General features: G+C 43.0%; 1 protein-coding gene across 2 annotated transcripts in view; it reads left to right on the top strand.

Annotated features, from left to right (window-relative positions):
* zgc:174855 overlaps nt 1-13,914 on the top strand; it is a 59,138-nt gene that overhangs the window by 15,857 nt on the left and 29,367 nt on the right. The window contains exon 1 of one of the 2 annotated variants that reach the window (XM_087275350.1): nt 13,878-13,904. The gene's annotated coding sequence lies outside the window, so the exon portion shown is untranslated. 2 annotated transcript variants of the gene reach the window in all.

Raw genomic sequence — 13,914 nt, 5'->3', positions numbered from 1 at the left:
TGTGTATCCTCAAACGAATAGAAATGAATAATTTCATTTATGATTTGTTTTTCTGTTTAGAATTTACCTGAGCCTTTAATTGCCAGTTGTAAGGGATTTATAAAGCATAAATAGTCCTTACTTTAGATTAGGTTACAAAACTGTATGAAGTTGATACAAATTAACTAGTAGTATATGCCTGAATCATAAGAATTATAAATGTTAATTTGAATAGTTTAAAAAAACATTTAATATCTCATTCTGAATTATCTTACAAAAACACCAACTATGCTCAAACAACTGGTTTGAAAATATTGTTACTCTAGAGTTTGTTCTTGCAAAATTCTGTCGTACGGTGCTATGAAAAGGGGTGTGATATGATAAACAATAAGATTAGACATTAATAAAAAGCAAGCGATTGCTCCATATCTAAAATTTCTGTACAGAGAGGTCATGTTTTGATTTTTGATTGGTCAAATGTAGTCACGTGTTGCAATTTCACAGGCCAGAGTTCACAAAGCATGACCTTTGCAATGCAGCGAACTGCAAAACTTGTTGTAAGAGGTTGCGCTTCAGGTCTGCTGCGTTTGCATGTGTATGAATGGAAGTCTATGGGACAAAAAGTGTAGTGTGACTGTGGCTTTCGACAACCTAAACAAGAGGGTGTGATAGCTAGACACAATGAGGCACGATAAGAGGAGCACATGGTCAATGCAAACTAAGACCGTACTCACACTAGGTACAGTTTTCTCAAACCGGGCCAAAGCATGCTTGCCCCCCCTCCCGTCTCCCCCGACGGCCCGCACTCACACCACAATCAGTCCTGGGCACGCTTACGTCATCGATGCTGCGCTGTTCAGTGAGAAGCGCTCTCGCTCAGCACAGTGGAGATTTCTCTAGTTATATCGTTTCAGTCGTTTGATATGCAGTGACATGCAGTCAGATATTTCGCCAAGTGATGTTTGTAAACAAATTTCGGGAGGAGCATGCGCAGAAGTTTCAGTATCGAATACGTCATTGACAATTATCCCATCATCAAATCAGTTTCTGAGCAACGCCTATATATACCAAAGCTGTCTTACCTGCAGCATCTCACGACCTCAGCATTGGCACATCCAATCGCTGTAGCCTCGCCCAAACAGCAAATTTCCATGAGGATGACACGGCTCCTCTTGCAAACTCCAAGCCGACGTCCAGCGCATCAACGCTCGGCAGAGCATATCAACAGAGTCCGCGGTCTTAACTTAGGCCTGCCACGCCGCCGCTCTTTCAGACACCGGCAACAAACCTGAGCCGCTCCCCAGTTGGAAACCACCGGCCCAGATCAAGCGAGTGCCAGGCCACCACTCTACAGGCGAAGCGCCACCATCGGCCAATTCGCCATGACAGCGTGAGCACGTCTCCGCTACGGGCTCATCCACCCCCCACGCACGGAACATTTCCACTTAGTAGCGCCCGCAATCGCTGCTCTCGGCGCCCCAAATTTAGGAAAAACAAGCCAGTCCGCTCGTGAGTGTGACGTCACGCGAAGCGGCTTCCGGGTCCAAGCGCTCCATTCAACTGCATGGGGAGACCCATGAAATGGTAATTATAACGTTTACAAAGCGATTTATTACTTTCGAAAATCATGATCACAATATATATGTCTATGCCTCATACATGATGCAAGTGATTAATTTTATAAATTGTTAAAAAGTTTGGTATTTGTTATGCAGCAAGCCCAAAAATGGTTGTGTACAACATGAATCTATATAAAACTTATCGTGTAATATGTTTAAAATTGATCATAAACAAATAATTTCTTAACTTACTGCATGGGGAGACTCATGAAATGTTAATCATAATGTTTACAAAGCAATTTATTACTTCGAAATCATTATCACAACGGGGTATATGCCAAAGCATGCTAATAGGACTCTTAATTTCCCAGTAACCTGGGCTAAGCACTTCGGGCGAATTGAATGCCAATGCAAGCCAGTGAGTTTAAGGTCTGTTTTCTTTAAAAATGAGCGATTTCCACTAGCTGAGTGATATCGCCATATCTTTATAATATGAGCATTTATTTGACCCCAGTATGTTTAATGGAGCTTATGCGTTAGTCTGCCGATTCTGACGACCGCGTGCGAGTAAACAGCTTCTGTCTAATTTTACGCTTGAGCAACCAAATAAATGCTAAAGTTAACTTAACTGAATGTATTTCAATGACATTACAACATCGATGCTGTATAAGGAACTGTACAAACGGAAAAAGTTCACAATAACAGGTCACTGGAAGTGTATCAGCATGGGAAAAGCAGTAGTTCAGCATATACCCTATACATACGTCCACACCTTATATCTGACGAGCAGAAAGTGATAAATTTTTATAAATTGCTTATTGTTTTTTGGTAATTGTTATGCAGCAAGCAATGCTTGTGTACACTGATTTTGTATAAAATTAACTTTATTGTATAAAATTAACTTTATTGTGTGATGAGAATTTAAAGTGATCATAAACGAAGAAATTTCTCAACTCAAATGAGTGGCGGCTTGGACCCGGAAACAGTATTACTTGCGTCACCAATAGGTCACCACTTAACAAGCGGAGTCTTCCTTCATGCCGCTTGCAGATTAACCAGGTTTGTTCAGGCCCTGATGCAAGTTCCAGCGTGAGGCTGCCTCCGCTGATGTCACCAACGCCGGCAGCCCCTTCTCTCTTCTCTTTTCCTTCCACCTGTGATCCTAGGGCCATCAGTAGCGCGAGCACGCCTCCGCAATCGGCTCTAGCCCCCAACTTTCTTCAGGCCTCGACGCAAGTTCCAGCGTGAGGCCGCCTCCGCTGATGTCACTAGCACTGGTAGCTCTCCTCTCTTCTCTTTCCTTCCACCCGTGATCCTAGGGTCATCAGTAGCGCGAGCATGCCTCCGCAAACGGCCCTAGTCCCCAATTTTCTGTCAGGCCCCGACGTAAGTGCCAGCGCGAGGCCGCCTCCGCTGACGTCACTTACGCCGGCAACCCCTCTTCTCTTTTCCTTCCACCTGTGATTCTAGGGTCATCAGTAGCGTGAGCACGCCTCTGCAAACGGCTCTAATCCCCAACTTTCTGTCGGGCCCCGACGTAAGTGCCAGCGTGAGGCTGCCTCCGCTGACGTCACTTACGCCGGCAGTCCCTCTTCTCTTTCCCTCCCACCTGTGATTCTAGGGTCATCAGTAGCGTGAGCACGCCTCCGCGAATGGCTCTAGTCCCTAAATTTCTGTCAGACCCCGACGTAAGTGCCAGCGTGAGGCTGCCTCCGCTGACGTCACTTACGCCGGCAGCCTCTCTTCTCTTTCCTCCCACCTGTGATTCTAGGTTCATCAGTAGCGTGAGCATGCCTCCGCAAACGGCTCTAGTCCCTGATTTTTCTGTCAGACCCCGACGTAAGCGCCAGCGTGAGGCTGCCTCCGCTGACGTCACTAACGCCGGCAGCCCCTCTTCTCTTTTCCTCCCACCTGTGATCTTGGGCCACGTATAGACTATATTCCTTAGATTCATCGTCTAGGTACTTAACATGTATAAACTTAAGTACGTTATTAACGTTTACATAGACAACACGCGTCTATAAAATAAATTGCTTAATTAAATAAATTTGATAAATAATTCTGGAGTAATAATAACACCAAGCTGATAAGCAACTTCAGCTCAGAAATCATCCAGAATCCCATTACTAGCTTACCCCATCTATTTTCACTGCGATTTCAAGTCGCAATTGCACTCAGTATAAACCATGGAACTCCATTCAAAACTTCAGGTACTGCTCAATGCTCCTGGCACTACCTTAAGTTCCTTTAATCCTATCAATTAAGTTTTCCACAGAAATTAAACCTAAAAGTCAGTGGAAATGCGCTATCGTTGCCCCCTTTTTTACCATTTCAACCTCTAAACCTTCCTAACCCTGGTCATTAACCCCTTCAAGGAGTTCTATTATAAGGTTGCTGCTGCACAGCGACCGATCTCATTGGGGATGCACACCCTATTACGTACTACTGCAAGCACAGTGGCTGCTTCCACTCTAGACACACGCCTTATTATGCTCCACTGCAAGCGCAGTGACTGCTCCTATGGTAGACGTACACATCATTATTATGCACCACTGCTAACGCAGTGACCGCTCTCACTGGAGACGCACACCTTATTTATCATGTGCCACCGCAAGTGCAGTGACAGCTCCCACTAGAGACGTACACCTCATCAAGCATCACTACTAGTCCAGCGACCGCTCCCACCGGGGAAGCCCACCTTATTATTATGCACCACTACAAGTGTAGTAACCGCTCCTACTGGAGACGTACACTTTATTATGCACCACTGCAAGTGCAGTGACCGCTCCTACGGGAGACACACACTTGATTATACACTACTGCTAGTGCAGTGACCACTCCTACGGGAGAGGCATATCTTATTATGCACCACCGCTAATGCAGTGACCGCTCCTATGGGAGACGTACACCTTATAATTATGCATCACCGCAAGTGCAGTGACCGCTCCTATGGGAGACGTGCAAGTGCAGTGACTGCTCTTACGGGAGACGCACACCTTATAATTATGCAGTGACTGCTCCTATGGGAGATGTACACCTTATTACACACTGCCGCTAGGGCAGCGACCACTCATACCCCATACAGGAGACACACACCTTATTATCATGCACCACTGTTAGTACAGTGACCGCTCCTACGGGAGACGTACACCTCATATTTATGCACCACTGCAAGTGCAGTGACCGCTCTTACGGGAGACGCACATCTTATAATTATGCACCACTGCATGCGCAGTGACTGCTCCTACGGGGGACGTACATCTTATTACAAACTGCCTCTAGGGCAGTGACCACTCATACCTCATTCAGGAGACACACACCTTACTGTTATGCACCACTGTTAGTACAGTAACCGCTCCTACGGGAGACGTACACCTTATAATTATGCACCACTGCAAGCGCAGTGACTGCTCCTACGGGAGACGTACACCTCATAACTATGCACCACTGCAAGTGCAGCGACGGCTCCTACGGGAGACGTACACCTTATAATTATGCACCACTGCAAGCGCAGTGACTGCTCCTACGGGAGATGTACACCTTATTACACACTGCCTCTAGGGCAGGGACCACTCATACCCCATACAGGAGACACACACCTTATTATCATGCACCACTGTTAGTACAGTGACCGCTCCTACGGGAGATGTACACCTCATAATTATGCACCACTGCAAGTGCAGTGACTGCTCCTACGGGAGACGCACATCTTATAATTATGCACCACTGCAAGCGCAGTGACTGCTCCTACAGGAGATATACACCTTATTACACACTGCCTCTAGGGCAGTAACCACTCATACCTCATACAGGAGACACATACCTTACTATTATGCACCACTGTTAGTACAGTGACCGCTCCTACGGGAGACGTACACCTTATAATTATGCACCACTGCAAGCGCAGTGACCGCTCCTACGGGAGACGTACACCTCATAACTATACACCACTGCAAGTGCAGTGACCGCTCCTACGGGAGACGTACACCTTATAATTATGCACCACCGCAAGCGCAGTGACTGCTCCTACGGGAGACGTACACCTTATTATCATGCACCACTGCAAGCGCAGTGACTGCTCCTACGGGAGACGTACACCTTACGCAGCACTGCAAGCGCAGTGACCACTCCTATGAGAGACTCATACCTCATCATACACCACTGTCAGCACAGTGACAGCTATTACGGGGATGCATACTTTAACACACAACATTGCTAATGCAGTGACCACTCCCACAGAAGACGCCCGTCTCCTGTGGGAGCAGACACTTTTGCTAGAGACATTCATCATGCACCACTATCAACACAGCAACTGCTTCCTCCCGAAACACATACCTTATAACTCAACAGCACCCCTCCAAATTTTAAGATCAGCAAATTTTGGGGGGCTTGCACATTGTCTGGCTGCTGTCCTGTAACAAATAGCGTTTTTGGGGAGCGCTCTGGGGCCGGGCTAGATACTTCGCTCGAATCCCAACTCCTCTTTGTTTCCTTATAAGGGGAATAACTCGAGTTGGGGTGTCTCCTCGAGCTCAGAGCCCTCCCCCCGGACAGCACGCCAAATACGCTTTATACTTAAACGAATGCAAGTGCGAACTCGTGAAGTGATGTTTGTAAACAAATTTCGGGAGGAGCATGCGCAGAAGTTTCAGTATCGAATACGTCATTGACAATTATCCCATCATCAAATCAGTTTCTGAGCAACGCCTATATATACCAAAGCTGTCTTACCTGCAGCATCTCACGACTTCAGCATCCCTCCACCACCCCGTCACCTCACCTCTTGCATTTCATTCCCGGGGGGAGCGCTCTGGGGCCGGGCTAGATACTTCGCTCGAATCCCAACTCCTCTTTGTTTCCTTATAAGGGGAATAACTCGAGTTGGGGTGTCTCCTCGAGCTCAGAGCCCTCCCCCCGGACAGCACGCCAAATACGCTTTATACTTAAACGAATGCAAGTGCGAACTCGTGAAACAGTCCTTAGAGATGCGGTGACACGCAGTCAGATATTTCGCCAAACAGATCCGCCACTTTTGGCGCTTATAAACAATCATAAAGCCCTCGTGCTGGAGGAATGAGGAGATCTGTTGAAGGTGTGCAGCTGTCGTGCAGTGAGGATTTTGTGTCTTTAATAAACTACTGCAGTTTGCGCTCACTGAACAGTAAGAATGATTAATAAATCCATATGTAACAGTCCCTTAAAGTCACGTCTCGCTTTCAGTTTCGGGCTTTGGCGCGTTTTGCACTCACACTACAAACGTACCGCGCCAAAGCCCAAGTGAACCGCGCTCAGGCCCACCTCTTCCAACCGGGCCAGGGCCGGCCAAGTGAACCGTGCCTGAGCCTGATTCAGCGCACTCACACTTCTCAAACGATCCAGGAAACGGGCCTGGGCACGGTTCGGATAGCGTATAGTGTGAGTAGGCCCTAAGACAAAGCCATGTGCTCAAGCACAAAACAAACCAATAGTCATTAACCCCCAGGGATCAAAGAGTGTTTTGGGGCCCTGGAGAAGTTTTAAAATGCACTGACTTTTATGTTGTTGTCAGTATGTTAAAAACATATAAATGTTTAAAGTGTGATAACACTGTAAACAGCACATGCTGGGCTACAAGACCTAAGCAGGATGTATGTATGGGCAATTCTTTAACTACAGGCACTTTTAGCCTTGTGAAGTTGAGTAAAAAGAACTTGTTCAAGAGTAACGTAACATAGCCTCATAAGTTTAAACAATTTGTCTAGCTTTAAGATCTGCAAGAGGACAAACATAGATAAGAGAAAGTGTTAATATTTAACATTGTTATATTAATTTGGTTTAGAGCTTATTAGAAACAGTGTATACTCTGAAAAAACGATTATTATTTAAATATTATATGAATTAAATGAATAAGTATTACACATCTACAGGGACTGGACAATAAAACTGAAAGGCCTGGTTATAGAGTACAATAATTCATTAGTGGGGCAGCGTGGTGGTGAGTGGATAGTGCGGCTGACAGCAAGAAGGTCACTGGTTCGAGCTTGACTGGGTCAATTGCAGTTTCTGCATGAAGTTTGCATATTCTCCCCGTGTAGGTGTGGGTTTCCTCCGGGTGCTCCGTTTTCCCCCACAGCCCAAACACATGCAGTAAAGGTGATTTGGGTAAGATAAATCTCCCGTAGTGTATGTGTGTGAATGAGAGTGTATGGGTTGCAGTCGGAAGGGTGTCCACTGCGTAAGACATATGCTGGATAAATTGGTGGTTTATTCTGCTGTGGTGAACCCTCATGAATAAAGGGACTAAGCCGAAAAGAAAATGAATGAATGAATGAATGAATGAATGAATGAATGAATAATTCATTAGAATGATGTCGGACCTCCTTTTGCAGACAATTTATCATCAGTTTAACTACGGAAAGACAGATACAGTTTCCAGTGAGATTTTGAGCCATTCTTTACATAGAATAGTGTTTGTGTCACCACGTGATGCTGCTGAAGTTCATTCCCCCAGATGGACTCATCAGAGAATAATACATGTTTCACATTGTCCACAGCCCAAGATTTTGGCTGCTGCACCATTGAAACAGGCGTTTGGCATAGGCAAAGGTTTAGCTATAGCAATCGGCCATGTGTTTGGAGTTGAGCTGCACATTTAATTCTGCAGTAAGTTGGGCAACTGTGGTTTAATTAGAGGTGTGAACCTATACTGGTCTCACGGTTCAGTTCGGTTACGATTATCATGCCATTGATTCGATTCAATTCGATATCACGGTGCATTGACGATGCTTTCCATACACAGTGTTATATTTTGGGGGGAGGCTATAACAAGCTGTGTGTATAAACACACAGACACACAGCACCACACTGTCTTTCATTCACACACATACACAAACATTGACAGCACCAAACAAACAAACACACACACACATACACACACTTAAGCCCTCACAATATCCGCTTAGCTGGGAGAGCTCGCGATGAGCAGAGCAAAAAAAAAAAAAAACACACGAAAAAAAGAAGCACTTTTCCAACTGTGCCTTACTGAGAGCTCCACTCCGCGCGAGCTCTCTCGGCTAAGCGCATATTGCAAGGGCTTAAAGGGAACAGTGGTCATAATGTTGAGCGAAAAAAAAAGAAAAAGACAGCTGTGAAACATAACCAGCTTTGTCTTTTTGTAGGAAACACACTTTAGATTTTTTTGAAGAGTTAGAGGTTTTTGAGTTTTTGCCGCTATAACTGAATGTGTCAGAAATATCGAAAACAAAATGGACACATGGACAACCTTTTTTAGACAGCTTACTCTTGCATCCAAAGTTACTCCCTTTGAATGTGATTCTTTTTCTTGGTGGTGTGCTGACATTTCTCTGGATACCATAGCTCTTGATATGTTGCGAAACCTTGCTGTCTTAGTCACAGATGTGCTAGCGAGACGCACACCAACAGTGTATCCTCTTTTGAATTGACATGTCACCATTTGACAAAATGTTGTGTGCATTGCAATATTTTAAGCAAAACTGTGCTCTTACTCTGCTAATTAAACATTCACACTCTGCTCTTAAGTGTGGAATGAAGACTGGCCACCAGCTGCTCAAATTTAGCCATAAAACCTCCAACACTAAATTGGCCACCAATTCAGTTTTTCATTGTCCAACCCCTGTACTTCCGCAATGCATATCAATTGTGTTTTGAAACCATAAATGTACCACCAAATGCTGTCTTTTCCACCTGAGGGAGCAGTGTGGTGGAAACGACAGTGGTGGAAATGATATTTCTACAGTTTATTGTGAAAAAATGAAAGATAGTTTCACTGATTAGCTTTGATTTTATACTAGTATTTTCCTTAATTTTGTTTGGTTTTTAAAAACACCTTTAAAGGTACAGTATGTTTGGAAATGAAGTAGAATAAATAAGTGTTTTTTTTTATTCTCTCCTTATTGAACATTTGCTCAGATGTCACTATTCATTTTCATAGAAACCACCTAAACAATGTTTCACAAAAAGTGAAAGTGAAGTCAAAGTGAAATTTCAGTGTTGTGCTGGAATAGACAATGATACTGTGCGGCAGCTATACTTTGTATAAAAAATAATATTGATAATAGTCTAATATTTTTAACTATAAAATACTTAACTTATTTCCCTACTGCTTAATTAGTATACATTAATAGTTTTCAGATAAATAATATTTTTAAATGGTATTTTCATTATTGAAGTTTAAAACTCTGGTTGTGCAACAAGGCGAAAACAGTGATTTTGACACCAAAAGGAGGTGAAATAATATGAAAAAAAAAAATAGAAAGCTAGTGAATTTTTTAAAAGTAGGTTTTATTGTTAGTTGACAAAGAAAGAGGAATTTTAACAAAATTATATATTTTTGGATATATAATTAAAGGACATGAAAGTGCCCATAGTTGTGTGTATGTATGTGTTTGTGTTTTTGAGAAAGAAACGTTTATGCATGGTAAGTGAAAAACTAAAATTTTGAAGTCACTGAAACCAGGCCGTGAAACACATAGAGAACATTTCTTCACAAGACTTTTGAGAACTACTACACAAAATAAGTTGGTACCATTGTTTTTGGTTACATCCCTCAAAATTGTCAATTGCAGGCTATTTATGTTTCTTTCATAAAAGATTACATTTTATTATATAGGCTTATGTTTATCATTATACGCAATACCTGTTATAGGATACACTTTGTACAGCAATGAAATTATAAGTGGCCTGTGAAGACATATTTCATATTAATCATGAAGGTAAGAATAAGAGACTTACTCAATAGGAGTTATATCCTCCGCTGGGTCTAGACCAGATTTTGAAGCAGCTAGCTCTCTGCAATTCTCACATGGTTGCCCACTGACGCCAAGCAGGTCTGCGCCTGGTCAGTACCTGGATGGGAGACCACATGGGAAAGCTAGGTTGCTGCCGCAAGTGGTGTTAGTGAGGCCAGCAGGGGGTGCCCAACCTGCGGTCTGTGTGGGTTCAAATGCCCCAGTATAGTGACGGGTACACTATACTGCTCAGTGAGCGCTGTCTTTCAGATGAGACGTTAAATCAAGGTCCTGACTCTCTGTGGTCGTTAAAAATCTCAGGATGTCCTTCGAAAAGAGTAGGGGTTTAACCCCGGCATCCAGGCCCAATTTTCCCACAGGCCTCTGTCCATCATGGCCTTCTAACCATCCCCATATCATAATTGGCTTCATCACTCTCCTCAGGATCAGTGTAAGGTTTAAGTGAGGACACATGAAAGGTAGGTGCAAAACTGTAGTAAGAAGGCAGGTTGAGGCGATAAGTGATGGTTAATTTGGAGTGCACTGTAAACAATCCTGGGTGGATGTTCCTGGTGGAGAGTCATACCTCCAGGATGGTAAGTGGATTAGGTAGGCGGTGATGATTTGCGGTGTCAGTGTATCTCCGTACTGCCTGCAGAAGATGGACATGTGCTGAGTCCCATACCCTCTCGCTCTCTCTGAACCAGTGATCCACTGTGGGCACCTCTGAGGTTTCGCTAGTCCATGGAAACAGGTAAGGTTGTATAATACAACACATTGAAAAGGTGTTAGGCCGGTGGAGGTTTGACAGAGGGAATTCTGAGCATACACAGTCCAAGGCAGATACTGGCCCCAGGTGTTTTGATGCTGATGGCAGTACATACAGAGGTAACGGGAAATCTCTTGGATTTTACACTCGGTCTGTCCGTTTGTCTGAGGTTGGTAACCAGAAGATAGGCTGATGGTGGTGCACAGGATACGGAAGAACGCCCACCAGACCCTGGAGATAAACTACTACTATGAAAATGGTTGTGTAACCTTACAAATAAGTATCAATAGGGGGTTCAGGTGAATATATACGGGAGAGAGCATTGGCTTTTATGTTCTTGTGACCTGGCTGATAGGTGATGTTGAAGTCAAACCGGGCAAAGAACAAGGACCAGCGAGCTTGACGAGCATTTATGTGTTTGGCATTGCAAAGATATTGAAGGTTCTTATGGTCCGTTATGACCATGAAGGGGAATTGAGCTCTTTCAAGCCACTCTTCAAGGGCAAGTTTCATCGGCAGTCGCCAATGCCATAAATAGTACGCACACAGATGGAGTACGCTGGGTTCGCCAGACCACTGCTGGGAGAGTACGGCGCCTACTCCGGCATAAGCTGCATCAACTTTCACTGTGAAGGGCAGCTTAGGATCCGGATGTCGGAGGTATAAAGGAAAAGCATGAAAGCAACTTTCAAACTCTCATTTGGAAACTTGTGAGCATTAGCCTCAATATAGAGAGCATTGTAGGAGAAAAACATTGCAGGAACTCGGATTGCCTGAGTAGCTCATGGGGCAAGCATGGGGGCATTCTCGTGATGACCACAGGAATGGCAGTGGTGCTCATGGGAGCGGAAGGTAGCGTTTGTCACATGGAATGTGGACAGCTTCTGGTTAGAATGGTGCTAGTCTCCATTAGCTGTGTATAGTGTTTCTTCAGTCGGGAATCCTGTCATAGTCACACAAGGAAGACAAAGATGGTTTTATATTTATGGGAATTTATTAGAACTATGCAGCAGATGCAGAGAGATGAAGCAGGTATGTGATGTATCAGAGGGATATCCACAGAAGAAGATGAGAGGAAGAGGGAAAGAAGATGAGGTGAACCATCAAACTTTGATTCCAGCCAGTGAATGAGTAAAGGAGGTGATTATATCTAGTGTGTGATGATTGCAGGTGCGGGTAAATAGTATTCTGGTGATTGTTCACGGGTGTGGTGAGAGGTGGATGGTGAGGGAGAGTGGTGATTGGAGCAACAGGAAAGAGCCGAGAGTGTAACAACCACAGTATGCTCCAGAGTTTCATGTAATTTTGGGGGTTTCATTTTTAGGTTTTAGACTTCAACTGCAGTTCAGCAGTTTCACTTTCATTCAGGCACATTTCCTTAATTCTCTCACAACAAACTTTGAGGGATGAGTTTGAAGTAAGGACTGGTGGGAAACAGTTGTTTTAATGGAATTTGATACTGCAAACCAAATTTAAAGAAAACCTCCGCATTTCTCGAACAGCATTTGTGTTGGGTGATGGAGGGTGTGATGAGTCTCTTGGGATTCACTGTGTGTGTACTGTGTGTCCTTCGAGATTTGGGTGTCGGTAGTCCTGTACTGAATCAATAGGCCGAGAAGATAGTTTAGCATTTCAGAAAAAAAAACTTTTATGTTGATGCACCATCTAATTTAACTTAAATATCTTAATTGAAACATTCTTAAACTGCAACAGAAATGCATATGCATTCTAACAGTGGTGGGAAAACACTTGTTTTAAAACACATTTAAATATGCAGTAAACGCTTACAGGCAACTGAGCTGTTTTCTTTATTTGATATGATGATAACACTTAAAAATAAACTTTAATGTCAGAAAAGATTATGCAATGCTAAAAAAGTTCATGAGGATGTTAAACTGCTCAGGTAAAATAATCTAAAATTCAAGTTTATAAATTTTAAGTGGACTTAGGAAAGTTCTGTACCTTAACACCAACTATAACCTGGCCTTTAACACTCATTTTATTAGCCTGAAAGTATAATAACATCTAATTATTTTGTGTTTATGTCTGGTTTTGCTTTAAAATGTTTATTGAGTGAGTAACCAGCTTGCTACTTTTATTTATTTACTGGTTTATGTTTAAAAAAGATTAATAACAGATCAAACGGTAATTAAACAATTATAACTGTAGGGCAAACATACACATTCTTAAATGTGCAATGATGTTCTCTCTCCTGCAGCCAGAAAAGGATATGTATATATATATATACTATAAAACTGGAAGTATTGTGTCTGCTAATTTCAGTCAGTCTAAATTATTAAATATATTTAGTAATTAGAATGAAAGTAATTAGCCCCTGATGCTATTTAAAAATGCTTAGTTTTCTAAATTTTGCTAAACTAATGCTTAGTTTTCTAAATGGACTCTGTGTTTTCTCTTGGATTATTTTCTGTCTAAGCATGTGGGATTGGTCAAACACACCCTTATGTGACAAACACAAACAATGATTAAAACAAACCTTAAACAATCTCTACATCCCCCAATCAAGTGTACCGTATTCTAGTAATCTTTCCACTAGTGTATTGTAAATGTTTTTTTACAATTTTTATAAACTGTGGTAATAACAAAACATTTCTGATTGCCTTAATCTTGTTACAGTCCACTAATAATATAAAGAATCACCATAGTCTATTGATGAATACTTGTGATGCTGGATCACATGACAAGATAAAGTTCTTGCTGCACCTGATTGGCTGTAAATTGACTAGTTTCATCATCAACGTCAGCCAATGAGAGACCTCTATGTTCGGACAGGCTATAAAACACACTCAATTGTAAGCAATTGCAGTCAGTAAGGTTTGCTTGTGAAAGGTAAGTGTAA

The sequence above is a fragment of the Danio rerio genome, chromosome 12 (assembly GCF_052040795.2).
Source record: "Danio rerio strain M-AB ecotype USA chromosome 12, GRCz13ab, whole genome shotgun sequence".
Classification (NCBI taxonomy): Eukaryota; Metazoa; Chordata; class Actinopteri; order Cypriniformes; family Danionidae; genus Danio; species Danio rerio.
The sequence above is the reverse complement of the archived record's forward strand: the minus strand, read 5'-3'. Positions and strand labels throughout refer to the sequence as shown.